At 39.9% G+C, this 14501-nt stretch overlaps 1 protein-coding gene, 1 long non-coding RNA gene and 1 gene segment (V, D, J or C); 2 read left to right on the top strand and 1 right to left on the bottom strand.

The window, feature by feature from the left end:
- Positions 1 to 14501, top strand: part of LOC148646745 (NACHT, LRR and PYD domains-containing protein 3-like) — a 2700574-nt gene that overhangs the window by 2479656 nt on the left and 206417 nt on the right. The gene's annotated exons all lie outside the window — the stretch shown is intronic.
- Positions 1 to 14501, top strand: part of LOC148646748 (Ig lambda-3 chain C region-like) — a 49262-nt gene that overhangs the window by 19636 nt on the left and 15125 nt on the right.
- Positions 5334 to 10496, bottom strand: LOC148646750 (uncharacterized). Its single transcript, XR_015927516.1, has 2 exons — positions 10416 to 10496; positions 5334 to 10217 (listed from the first exon to the last, which is right to left on the bottom strand). It is a non-coding gene; the product is annotated as an uncharacterized LOC148646750 (long non-coding RNA).

The raw sequence follows: 14501 nt of genomic DNA, 5'->3' as shown, positions 1-14501 counted from the left end.
CTTCTGCTTTAGTTCCCTTTGTGCACACTTGACCTCTTCCTTGTACCCCCTCCTAAAAGCTCTTTTCTTGTCATTCAGAAGAGCCTTCAGGTCACTGGTGATCCAGGGTTTGTTATTGGGAAAGCAGTGTATGTCTTTGGTGGGGATGGTGTTGTCAACACAGAAGATAATGTAGTCAGTGACATAGTCCATCATGTTGTCTACGTCGTCCCCATGTGGTTCGCAAAGCACATCCCAGTCAGTAGCCTCCAAAGCACCACGTAGATCCTCCATAGCCTCCTGAGACCATCTCCTCACAGTCCTCATGGTCGCAAGTAGGCATGGACAATAGGCTTGTATTGTGGTGTAACCAGGACAAGGTTGTGATCTGATCTGCCAAGGGGGTGAGGGCTGTGGAACTATATGCGTCTTTAGCATTGGCATATAATAAGTCCAGTGTTTTGTTTTCTCTGGTCAGGCACTTAACAAACTGGTGGAAAGTAGGCAGAGTGGTGGAAATAGAGACATGATTAAAGTATGGTTTACAATTATATGATGAATGTTTAAAAACATATATCAGTACATGATGTGATGACACTGTCCACCTGTATCAGCTCTGCAGCTGTTCTCAGGCTCAGTGCTCTGTGGTTCCTGTTGATGAGCCAGAGCAGCTCCTGTAGAGCTGAGGGAGGTTTCAATACAGACATGTATCACTGTGTGAGAGGAGTGCTGGTATATTGCACACAGTAATAATTTCTGTTTAAGAACTGGAGCAGTTCCTGTGCAGTTGAGGGGATTTTTGTACGGCTGTTTTTCACTGTGTGAACACAGGACCATTGTGTACACTCAAACAGTAATAATCTCCTGCATCTTCAGGCTGGACTCCTGTGATGGTCAGAGTGAAGTCAGACCCAGATCCACTGCCACTGAAACGCTCTGGAATCCCAGACAGACGGACTGTTGCACCATCAGGGTTTTGGGAGCTTCTCCAGGTTTTTGATGGTGCCAAGTGAGACAGGGGCGACTTGAACCACCACAAGTACAGGAACCCACAGAACTGCTGGTCTTACAGCTCAAAGTGACCGTCTGTGCTGGGAGAACAGATACCGCTGATGGAGTCTGAGTCACCGTGATCTGACCACTGGATACTGAAACAAAATAATCAAACAAATGCATTACTAGAAATATACTTTAATCAATTTAAAATGTCTGAAATGCTTATAATAAATGTGTTTCATTATCTGGCAAATAATGTCAGATTTGGAAACATAATATAAAATGTCTGTACACTGCAAATCTTATATTAATTTAATTGCTACTCACCTTGAATACAGACAAGTGTCCAGATGAAGATGGTGATGAGTGTCATTGTGGCTGTGGGTTCTATTGCCATGAAGGGCAGCTCTCAGTCATGAAGTGTTAAGCTCACAGGGCTATAAACACTCCCAGATCACTGAAGCATGTGCTGCCAATGCAAAGTGTCTCTTCTATGCAAATTGCCTTCCTTGATAGATCAGGACTTTTAGCTAAGATGAGCTGTAAACACCGTTTGGGCACAAAGGTCTGTGAAAACATGTTTACTAGAATCTGGTCCTGCATCATTCTGAATGATAAATACCACAAGGTTTTTTTCATCTTTATCACAGGAAATTTCCAGAAGTAAATACAGCTAAAATAACATTGTCATCAGTTTTACCCCATGTTTTCCTTAAAATATAGTTCATTGTTTCTGATTAAATTAAGTATATGCCAATTACTTTTGTATTTAATTAAGACTCACCGTGTGGATCAGTCACTGTTCAGCCCTTTCAGAGTCACTGGCACACACAGGATAATTGATGCCACAGATTTTACTGCTGGGGACACAGGGGCTCTTTGTTCAAGGTGAGAACTGAAACAAAAATCAGTCTAGAATAACATTCAACTAATAAACTAATAGGTACAGTTTTAAAAAAAGAAATATGAAATACATGGAAATGTAGCAAATCTGTTTTATTAGGCAAATCAATACACACATATTTATAGCAAGAAAGCATTAATTCATTATTTGCTACTATTTCATTTCCAGAGTCCTGTTCCCAGATATTTGGAAATGGAAATATAGGCACATAAATTCAAACATATTTATCACAAGCAATTTTAATTATTATATTTATAATAATCTGTTGTTCATCATCATTTTACGTCCAGAGTCCAGTGGGCACAGTGTTGTGAATTAACATTACAATTAACATTATAGGCAATATTTGCCATTAAAATATTTGAACAGCTTTTTTGCATTTCAAAATGTCTATTTTTATCTTGTGATATATATTGTTTCATGCCAAATTGCCACTCAATAAGCTCCATTTCCAAAGAAGGAACATGGAAACTACTATTAAAGCAGAAGAATGGTATGTTTTTCCTGAAGATTTTTTTTGCCTGAAACATCATGGCAAAGGTGGGGGGGGGGGGGGGGTTATGAAAATGGTGAAAATCAGGACCTGACTGAGAGGTTAAGTCAATAAGTGAAATAATTATTCATAACCCCCAACTTCTAAGTGATTTCTAGCAATATACCCGAGCGATTGACATAAGTAGAGTCAGATACTCTCAGGTACTCTGTGACAAAACAAACAAATCTTGGTTCATTTCACGTCTTAAACAACTTTCCACACTAAATGAACAAGAACATTATGAATATGGTACTTGTTCTGTTGTTTTATTTTCTGCAATAATCTAAATTACTTTGTATTGTAGTTTGAGGCTCTTTATAGATCCCAACACATCACAACAACACTGTGCAGAGAACAGACCTTGAATGCCTACAATTTACAGGAAGGCTTAGTATCATATCTGATCTATTCCATATCCTTAACGGTTGCTCATGATAACTCTAATCTTCTCATTAATCCCAAAGCGGTATTTAATTTCTCCTCTGGTTCTACTCAGCTCCTCTCTGGAACAAACAGCAATATCCAGGCCTAGTGTCAGTTACTCAGCCCCAGCATGTCTCTCTGACAAATTCTTCCTGGGAAAACAGTGAACAATACTACTACATTACATACATTAGTCTTACAAAGGAACAAGTAATAGGTTTATTCCATGCTGAAAAAAAGAAGAAAGAGAACACAACGTTTTGGCCGTGGAGCCTTCTTCAGGTGTGAGAGAGACAGGGCAGTAGGCAAAGGTAAAGTAGCAAGAGAACAAAGGTTGGGAGGGAGGAGGAGTGAGAAGCGGGAGCAGGGGACAGAATGCTGGTTTAGTGAGAGAAGCGGGCAAGTGGCCCAGGGAGGAAGAGAAGGTATGACGAAGAGATCTAGAAAAAGATTTGGAGGAAGGCATAGTGGGTCGCAGCAGCTGTAGGCGGTAGTAGTTCAGGTGGGTAGCTTCGTCAGCATGCGTAGGCTGCAAAGGAACAAGTAATAGGTTTATTCCATGCTGAAAAAAAGAAGAAAGAGAACACAACGTTTCGGCCGTGGAGCCTTCTTCAGGTGTGAGAGAGACAGGGCAGTAGGCAAAGGTAAAGTAGCGGGAGAACAAAGGTTGGGAGGGAGGAGGAGTGAGAGCCGGGAGCAGGGGACAGAATGCTGGTTTAGTGAGAGAAGCGGGCAAGTGGCCCAGGGAGGAAGAGAAGGTATGACGAAGAGATCTAGAAAAAAATTTGGAGGAAGGCATAGTGGGTCGCAGCAGCGCTCTGGTTCTTTCACATTTTAGATGATTTTGTGCACCTGCTCCCTGTTCCAGCGTTCCAGACGCTCACTCTGTTCCGGGCTCTGCATTGGAAGACAGACGCCCATAGGACCACCTACCACCAAGACCCCCTAAGTCCGCGGCTTGAGGGCATAGGCCTCCTATCAGCGTCCTGAACCAGCCTCACCGTCTGGGACAGGTGACATTGTGGTTCTCTTAATAATAAAGAGATTCAAACAAACCCAACCTTTTGAGAAAAACAGAACCTACAGAGCTGCTGCTTAGTTCCAAGACACAACAGTGGCAACAAGAGGTGCTCATCTCAACACTTCACTCCTTCACTGCTATAATTCCATCCATTTTCTAACTGTTTCATCCAATTCAGTGTCTCAGGAAGCCAGAGCCTATCTCAGCAAGCAACAGGTGCAAGGCAGGATACAGATTGGACAGGATGACAGCTCATTGTGGAGCACACATAGACACAAATTACATACTGTAGACAGTAAACAACGGAGATTACTACTGTCAGAAGAGCTTTAGCTTCCATCTCATATATTGATACAGTACACACCTGTGCAAAAACCTCTTTCTACTGAACAGGAGAAGGTGTGGTTAATTAAAAGAAACCACAGATGACTGAGGCTGAGAGCAGCTACAGAGCTGCTATAATTGCTTTTAACTCAACATTGATATAAAACTATGTATTGTTAAATTTTTGAACCTCTATTTTCACTGCAATGTGAATGTAGCATTGCATTGTATTTTTTATTGATAGATGGAGAGCAAGCTGGGGTATGCGAAAAAGACAATTCCTAATGCAAGAAGTTGTAAAGGGTTAATAAAGTGATGATGTTATGTTATTTCTTCTTTGTATCTCTGTCTTTTGTACCACAAAGAATTCTTAACAAGCCTAATCAGTAAAGAGTTGGTTTGGCTACAGTATAAAGCTGATTTTAGACTTTCACTTTGTGTCCTTTGCTCTTGTTTAATCATCTTAAAATCACCATTGTCTTAACTTGGCAGTTGAATTTTGAGATCAGTGTCAAAGGGCTGGCAAAAACCACTAAATTTGTCTTTTGCTTCTCCTGCAGCTTCTGTTTTTCTGATACCTATATTTGCAAACAGTATGGTTCACCACCTGTGAAGATTTAAGAACAAAAGCAATGTCCTGTATTGAATCCTATGCTGTGTGTGGGTCCACTGGTGGCTCAGGGAGATCTGACAGCCTGTACGGGGTTTAGGATGAAGCACCTATGAATTGCTAGGGAGTAGTCAGTAGTCTAGAGAAGGTGGCCATTGGGCACGTTGAGCTTGTTTGGTTGCTATTATCTCAGTGATCTGAGAAGCTCGCGTGGCTGTTTCTTGAAAGAAACCAGAGTGTTGGCTTCACCAACAAAGCCGGAAAGATTACTTCCTCTTTGGATAAATAACTCCTGTTCTCAGTTTTAAATGCAGATCTCTGATGTCATAGCAACTTTTTGAAAGCCCCCAGGTTGAAATGTAAAAAAAATAATAAAAATAAAAATGTAAAAAACCTTATCTGTGATAGAAACATTCTCCATCTTGATTCTCTTACGTGCAGAATTATCAAGAAGATGACCAAATGAAAAAGCTATCTGTCTGTGTCTAACGTATCAATATACAGTATTGTTGTGCCAAACAAAAGGCATCAACCGAGAGTCTGTGTGTTGAAAGTCATCTTTATTTCATATGCATATGGGAGTCATGCTCTTGCATGCAAGACTCAAAAGACAATGCTTACAGTGCTCTTTTATACAGTGAAACAAACGATACAAGATACACTCCCACATTATGCTCTGCTTGCATTTTGGCTATATATGGTAATTCTAGAAAGCTGACCAGTACATATATTTTCTTTATAGCTGGCTTGCATGACAAGCAGCCCCTTCTGCTGAATAGATCATTTGTTCCAGGAGAGGTAACTCGATCCTTGCCATGAGAACAATGGCAGCTATGCATAAAGACACCATGTGGCTCTTTTGAAACCAGACATCCTGAGACAGAGTTAGGAAAATATAAGTAAAGAGATACATAGTCAACAAGATATAATACAAATGTTTAGTTGATTCCATCAGTATTGTGTTCAGACTCAAGGTCTTGGCATTATTAAGAATGGTCACTCCAGTTCACCCAAGTCATACTGAACAGTGAAAGTCACCTTCATCCTTACGATATGATGATGCTTCAGCTTCTGTTCTTGAAAGCTCATTTACTCCACCAGAATCTTTTTGCCTTTATTCAGAGCCTTTACAACCCTTGTTCACACACAGAGGGTCTTTCAATTGATGTGTCACTAGAAACATTCACCTATAAGAAACTCTTCACATGTTTTGCTCTCAAGCTTCAGGTAAGGATTCCCCTCCATAAAATCAACAAATCAGATCTAATTTTCATTCTAATAAGGGCTCAGATATTACAGGTGAGGAAACCATTCCATTCCTTTCAGCTGCTTCTAACAGCTACACTGGGTTATTATATTGTTTCAAGTAACAAAAACTGAAGCAACTTATTCAAATTAACAACAAACAAAAGATAGCTTTTTTATGTTATCCTCACACAAAATAGATCAAACTGATGCCAGGAGCAAGTTATATTTTTCACAACTTATAAAAATTAAAGGAAACAGTATTTCTTAAATGTGAAGGTAATTAGACATTAAAGTTGTTACCAAAAGAGACATTTTCTTCTCAACGCTAAACAAGGTGATTGTTTTTTGTTGTGTGGAGCAGTTTGGTCAATTTTCAACATTTGTGTAGTTGGTGTGTAGTTGCTGTTGGGACTATATACATCTAAATAGTGAATTCTTTTTTTGACTTAGGAATTGTCAAAATGCATATTTTATTTAATATTGGTATGCACATACAGTATGCAATGTTTCCTTTTTTTGAGAAATTGTTTACACAGCAAGCTTATAAAGAAGATACAGTATGCAGCAGCTTTTACTGTCTGAATCGGACACAACTGCTTCTAAATTCTAAATTCTGCTTCTGATGGATCAGATGCAATATTTTCTGAGTTTTCCTCTAGTTCATCAGTGGTGCATGAGTTGAGCTCGACAAACATAATTCAAAGAGAACCTACAGTACACAGAAGAAAACACAATTATTTCTGTGATTCATTTTATGATGTCTGCATAAAAAGAGCCCAAAAAAGTGTTCTAAGGTGACGAGCTTTAATTCAGATCAGAGACAGCATTTTTCCAGCTCTGACTTGTCAGAGACTGAGAGATCTTTAAGCCCAGGCAGAACATACCATAAAAAAAAAAATTCCAACCCCTTGTAAAGACCAGGGGTGTGAAGTAACAAATTAGAACTACTTCACTACACTACTTAAGTACATTTTTCTGAGATTTGTCCTTAAGTATTTTTTTTAATTACTAAAGAATATTGCTTAAAAAAATACAGTACTTTTACTCCACTACATTTCCCAGAAGAATCTTTATTTTTTGTTCTCTCTGGGATATTGATGTTTACATCGGCGGAGATTCTGATTGAACAAAGCAGAGGCATATGCACACATTCTGAAACCAAGTTTTTCTTTTAAATAATCACCCAATAAACACTACAACGGACTAGAGGGTGTCCTAGTTTAACATTTGTAAGGGTATTTGTAAAATATACAGTAGATGTTAAGCAGGAAATTATTTTCCCAGAAGAAATAATGCAAATAGGGTTAGTAGTACCTGTACCAACTGTACCAACTGTACTGCACCACTGTACCAGCGGTCCTCAAAACTGCTGCCATTACCCCCGTGCCAAAAAAGCCTAACATGGCTCTCAACAATCTTAACAATTTTCACCCCATCTCCAACTTACCCTTTCTTGCAAAAATTCTAGAACGTGCTATCACACTTCAGTTACATAACCACCTCATGACAAACAATCTTTTCGAACCCCTCCAATCTGGCTTCCGTCAACTTCACAGCACAGAAACTGCCCTGGTCAAAGGAGTTTCTGACACTGCTCTCAAATGGTTCAAATCTTACCTCACTGATCGCTGTTACTTTGTCTCACTTAATGGGTATAGGTCTGAAATTGGTCTTGTTAAGTCTGGTGTTCCTCAGGGCTCAATACTGGGCCCCTTGCCCTTCAGCATTTACATGTTCCCACTTGGTCAGGTTTTAAGATCACATGGCCTCAGCTTTCATTTTTACGCTGATGATACTCAAATATACATCCATACCAAACCCGACACTGATGTGGCTGTCTCTATTCTATCTAATTGCATCTCTGACATAAAAATTTGGATGACTCAAAACTTCCTTCATCTTAACTGTGACAAGACTGAAGTCATGCTTATTGGTACCCCCCATCAACTTCGTAAAGCCAGTCCTGTAACCCTATCTGTAGATGGCTCTGTACTTGAGCTTCAATCAAAATTGAAAAACCTTGGGGTTATATTCGATTCTGGCTTAACATTAGACCCACATGTACAGCATACTGTCAAACCATCTTTTTTTCACCTTAGAAATATCGCAAGACTACGCCCTATGCTATCATTAACTGTGGCTGAAAAGCTGATCAACACATTTGTGTTCTCTTGAATTGACTACTGTAATGTTCTACTTGCTGGGGTATCTAAATCTACTTTGAACAAACTGCAGTATGTCCAAAATTAAGCAGACAGAATCCTGACCAGGTCTAGTGCAAATGATCACATTACTCCTATCCTGGAGTCCTTGCACTGGCTTCCGGTCAATTTCGTGTAGACTTTAAAATCCTCATGCTCACCTATAAGGCTCTGCATGGCTTGGCACCTCAGTACCTATCTGAACTATTATCGTCCTACTCCCAACCTTGCAACCTTCATTCTTCTAACTCCGGTCTCCTTTCTGTCCCCCAAGCCCGTCTACATTGTATGGGTGACAGGGCCTTCTCCTGTTATGCCCCCAAGCTCTGGAATTCTTTCCCCAAGGATATCAGAGAGTCACCTTCTCTGAACTCCTTCAAATCCAGACTCAAAACCTTCTTCTTTAGAAAACTGTTAACTGTTCCTTAACTGTTCCTTTCTTCACCCCTCTGCTTTTCTTAGTGCCACCATCCACGGTCTGCTCTGCATATTGTAATTTGTGTTTTATCTTGTGTATTTTTTTATCTATTGTTGTTATCATTCTGTAAAGTGCTTTGAGAAGCCACCTTTAAAGGTGCTATATAGAATAAAGTTTTTATTATTATTATTATTATTATTATTATTATTATTATTATTATTATTATTATTATAGAATACAGAAAATGGTACAGAGGCGACACACTGACACGATCTGTCTCTCTCTACTGGTTTGATATAATAACTACAGTCTGTGCTGTTGTTCTGTTTAATGATAAACACATCTGAAATAAAAACATCCATAGTTTCAGTTTCTCCTTGCTCCTACTTCATTTGATCAATTAGAAACTACTGTAACCCGTCTGTTTCAACAATAGCTTCTGAGCTCTGCCTTTATAAATGGAGTTGATTGGATTTCAACCTGACAATAAGTATTACAGTATAAAAAAATACACATTTCGCAATGCTAAATATGTATTGAAATATTTTCTCTGATGGCATTTATAAGCGAAATGTTAACTAGCAGATTTTTTTGTAATTTTCAATATCATAACATTTAATGTTTCGTAACTTAAATATATCTACTTAAATATATATATTCAGAAGTATGGCAGTTACCCTCTTAAACAGTGATACATGTCTGTACAAATACCTCCCTCAGCTCTACAGGTGCTGTTTGATAATTTTAAATTAGAATTATTTAACATTAATATTGTAGAGCCAAGTGGGGCGCTTTTGTCATGCGCATGCAAGGTGGGCTAAGAACAGTGCCTGAGGGGCGGGACTACAGGACTGTATATAGTGGGATAAAGGCTGGGAGACAGCCTCTTCCCTTTGTGTTTGTGTGTTAGTATAGGTGCAGTGCTGTAACCCCTGTCCCTGTGTGTGTCCCTTTCCCCGGTTCTGGTTAATAAATATGTTGTTCAACCCCATTCCCTGAGTCCTATGCCTGCTCCATTCCGTAGTGATGATGACTTAAATATATCTACAACTTCTTTATATGCACTTACTGTATTACACAACATTTATAAATAAACTCAGTTCTGTTCAGTGTTGTAGCAGCTCTGCAGCTGTTCTCAGCCTCAGTCCTCTGTGGTTCCTGTTGATGAGCCAGAGCACCTCCTGTAGAGCTGAGGGAGGTTTTTGTACAGACGTGTATCACTGTGTGAGAGGAGTGCTGCCATACTTCTGACAGTAATAATCTCCTCCATCTTCAGCCTGGACTCCAGTGATGGTCAGAGTGTAGTCAGTCCCAGATCCACTGCCACTGAAACGACCTGGAATCCCAGACTGACGATATGTTGCTCCACATATCAAGAGTTTGGGAGCTTCTCCAGCTTTCTGATGGTACCAAGCAAGACAGGGGCCTATTGAGCTACTACTACCACAATAACAGTCACCCAGAGAACTGCTGGTCTTACAGCTCACAGTGACTGTCTGTGATGGGAGAACAGATGTCACTGATGGAGTCTGAGTGACGGTAACCTGTCCACTGGAACCTGGAACAAAATAAACAAGTAAATGTCTTACTAGAAATACAATTTGATTATGTAAAAATTCCTGAAATGCCTACTACAGATTTGTGCTATCACCTTACAAACCTTTCTATATAGTTTCTAGTTTGAAAAGATAATATAAAATTACATTGCAAATCTCCTTGCATTGTGTTACTTTGCATTAATTTAATGGCTGCTCACTGTGAAAGAAGACAAGTGTCCAGATGAAGATGGTGATGAAGGTCATTGTTGCTGTGGGTTCTGTTGCCATGAAGGGCAACTCTCAGTCATGAAGTGTTAAACTCACAGGGCTATAAACACTCCCAGAGCACTGAAGCATGTGCTGCCAATGCAAAGTGTCTCTTCTATGCAAATTGTTACACTTAATAGAGCAGGACTTTTAGCCAAGATGAGCTGTAAACGCAGTTTGTGCACTGAGGTCTGTGAAGAAATGTCTGCTGGAATCTGGTCTTGCATCATTCTGAATGATAAATAAAACAAGGTTTTTTTATCTTTATCACATGAATATTCCAGGAATCACTACAGCTAAAAGAACTTATCAGTTGTACCTCATGTTTTTTTGAAAATATAGTCCATTGTTTCTGATGAAATTCAGCATATGCCAATTACTTTTGTGTTAAATTAAGACTCACAGTGTGGATCAGCCACTGTTCAGCCCTTTCAGTCACGGACACACACAAGACAACGATGCCACCGATTCTACTGCTGGGCACACTGAGGCTTTTCGCTCATAGAGAGAACTGAAACAAACATCAGTCTAGTATTTCAGTTAACTAATTAGTAAAGATAATTTTAGTCCTTGTATCTTAGTACTAACAGAAATCCTAATCATAATAGATACATTTAAAAAAATTAAATACATGGAAATGTAGAAAATATGTTTTATTAGGCAAATATGCAATATGCACAGTAAGCAATGTTCAATACAAAACCCCAGACCACTGCCAAGTATTCAAATCCTTTTTTTTTCCAGTTGAACTTCATTTTTATTAGAATTTACTTTCTCCAATCTTAACAATTGGGACCATCTCCAAGATACACTGCCGGGTCCTGGCTTAACCTGTCCCTCAGTCTCTAGGAGCCACATCTCTTCCAGAGCAGGGTGTTCCAGCACAGTGCTTGTCAATATCTGGGTTTTCCAGCACTGGGATTTCGAGGCCATCAAAGCAGCCCTCCACACTCTATTATCAGCTTGTGATGGCTGGGCTTCTTCAAAAGCCTGGCTATTTATTCTCTTAGCGTGAAGCTCCAGAACAAGGCAGTGCTTGTCAACATCTCCCTGCTCATTAGTCCAACCTGTGCTCCTGGACTTCAGCATCATCCTCTTCATCCCTCCACTTTCTGTTGCTTGAGCTTCATCCCTGCCCTTGACACTCAGCTCAACATCACCTCTCAGCAGACAGACAGAGCCATTGGCCTGGTCTTGTCCTCTTCATCCCTCCACCTGCTGTTACTTGAACTTCATTTCTGCATTGACACACAGCTCAACATTAGCTCTCAGCAGACAGATTTTATTCCTCCACTCCCTCCCGTACAATATCTCCACATATTGTAAGATCTAAGAGGATAGAGCCCATGCTGGAGCACAAATGCTCTCCTCTTGAGCACCTTCAATGCCTGCTCAGATCCCATCATCTCTGTCTTCTCTTCTGCTTTCCTAGAGACCTTCAGACCTTCAAAAAGGTTTTAAACACAAGTTCAATAAAGAGGCAAACTGCTCAGTCTAACTCCCTGGGACTTCCCCACATTCCTATATTCAATCACTCACTGGGCTGTGGGTGTGGCTCAATGGTTTAAAGTAAATTTTGACTAATGTTCTTTTTAAAGTGCATGATTTAGACCAATATCCTTTTCCATTTTTATTTTCCAAGATGTTTTTGAGGGACAAGAAAAGAAGAGGAGTTAACAGAAAAGCATATCTGATTGATAAATTAATTGAACACAATTAATTAATCAAACATATACATCAACAAAATACATGTTCCAAAACCTTTCCACAATTCACTAAAAATGAAAAACTGAAATTATTTCATTTTAAAAGTATTCAGACCCCTTGTATTCATACCCCAAGCTCAAGTTCAAACAGGTGGAATACAGTACATTACCTCAAAAGTTACATAATTTGTTGATAGACTCCACCAGTGTAAGAATTTACTGGGTCACCTGTTGTCAATTATTTTGTAAATATAAATAGCCCTCTTTCTGTGAGATCTTACAGCATGGTAAAGAAAAGAAGTCAGATTTTATTATAGAAAGGAGGAGGAATCTGGTGAAGGGTGCAACCCTATTACCTCAGTGGAGCTCAGTGGAGTCCATTGTACAGAAGTGGAAAAGTATGCAACTACAGCCACATTGCCTAGATCAGGCCGCTTAGTTGCTAGACTAGAAGTGCACTTATCAGAGAAGCTACTGCAAGGCAAACTGTGACACTGAAAGAGCTACAGGAGTCAGTCGCTGTGATGGAAGTTAATGTATATGGGTCAACAAAGCTTTCCACAAAAAGAGCGTCTATGGGAGGGTTGCAAGGAAAAAACCCTGACTGAGAAACCCATATCCTTGCCTGCGAAGAGTTTGCAAAACCACATCTAGAAGATACTACAGAGACATGGCAGAAAGTCTTGTGGTCTGACAAGACTAAAGTGGAACATTTTGGCCTGAATGGTCAGAGGTACTGTACTGTATGTATGGCTCAAATCAAACACTACACATCAGCGAAGTTACACCATCCCCTCTGTGAAGTTATCAGTAGTTATCATGTCATCAGGATCAATGGGAAAATGAACAGTGTACAGTATATCACTGACAAATCCTGGACAACAACCAGCTTCCCTTTTGAGCCAAAAAGCTAAAAATGACAAGGACGTTTGTCTTTCAAGCAACAAACAGACTAGATAGGCTACAAAGGCATTTGAGTCTGTCTTATGTTCTTATTTCCATTGACAAAGTAAATTTCTTCCATGATTAAATTTCAGATATACTGTAGGAATACAGTAACTAACATTTTCTGTCTATAGTAGTTCAGGTGGGTAGCTGCGTCAGCATGCGTAGGCTGCAAAGGAACAGGTAATAGGTTTATTCCATGCTAAAAAAAAGAAGAAAGAAAACACAACTTTTCGGCCATGGAGCCATCTTCAGATGTGAGAGAGACAAGGCAGTAGGTAATGTAGCAGGAGAACAAAGGCTGGGAGGGAGGAGGAGTGAGAGGTGGGAGCAGGGGACAGGAAGAGAGGCCAATCAAGAGGTGTGGAGTCAGAATAGGTATAGAGGTGTGAAATGAAACTTCCAATGAATGGAGAAAATTTAAAAGAAGAGTAGTCTGTCGTTAAGACAAGGGGGAAGGTGTGATCCTAGCTGCAGGATAATTTTGGTTTCGGTAGTCTTTCTGATGTATGAGTTTGGAAAACCATCTTTGAGAACACAGACAGAGAGATTGGAGTGGCCGTGGTCATCAGAGGTGAAATGAGAAACAATGGGCTTGGAGAGATCTTTAATCTTCACAGCCCTGATGTGTTCTCTGAAGCGGTCTCCGAGTCTCCTTCGTGTTTCTCCAATGTAGATGGCTGGGCATTTACTGCAAGAGATACAGTAAATAAGGTTGCTGGAGGTACAAGATGCCATCTGGGTGATCTGGAATTGTCCTGAGGGGTCTTGAATGAGTGTGGTGTTGGATGTGTACTTGCAGGTGATACAGCGAGCTCTGTTGCACGGGAACGTGTGGATGGTTGCTGAGGGCAGTCAAGGGAGCTGTGAACAAGAAGGTTGCACAGATTAGGTGATTGGCGATATGAGATGATGGGGCGGTCAGAAAAGAGGGCCCCAATGGAGGGATCATTTTCTATCTGTGTCTTACAGTACCTTCAAATTCAGAGTTGAGCTTGAAAACATTATTAAGCCCCTTCAGAAAAGAGAGGGCTACATGTCCAAATTAAATAATCATAGCCGTATTCATATTTTTTCATCCCAAAGGATTGCAAAGAGCCATATAAAGTACATATGAGGTCAGCTCTTCTGCTCCAGCTACCCCACTGCACAGCAGATCAGGCGCAGATGTGAGAAATTACTTCATCAGCTGAACTTAAATGAAATAAGGAGGGGGCAGATTGTGCAAGCCCTGCTCCCTATTGAATTACCAAATAGATAAATAAAAGAGACACAGATTAACATTTAGCCTGGATAAAGTGGTTAGAAAATGGATGAATAGATAAACAATTATTATATCTTTCTGAAATATCAAGACTCATCACAATGTTAAACATACAACACTGG

The sequence above is a fragment of the Lepisosteus platostomus genome, chromosome 16 (assembly GCF_059453375.1).
Source record: "Lepisosteus platostomus isolate fLepPlt1 chromosome 16, fLepPlt1.hap1, whole genome shotgun sequence".
In the NCBI taxonomy this organism is placed as follows: Eukaryota; Metazoa; Chordata; class Actinopteri; order Semionotiformes; family Lepisosteidae; genus Lepisosteus; species Lepisosteus platostomus.
The sequence above is the reverse complement of the archived record's forward strand: the minus strand, read 5'-3'. Positions and strand labels throughout refer to the sequence as shown.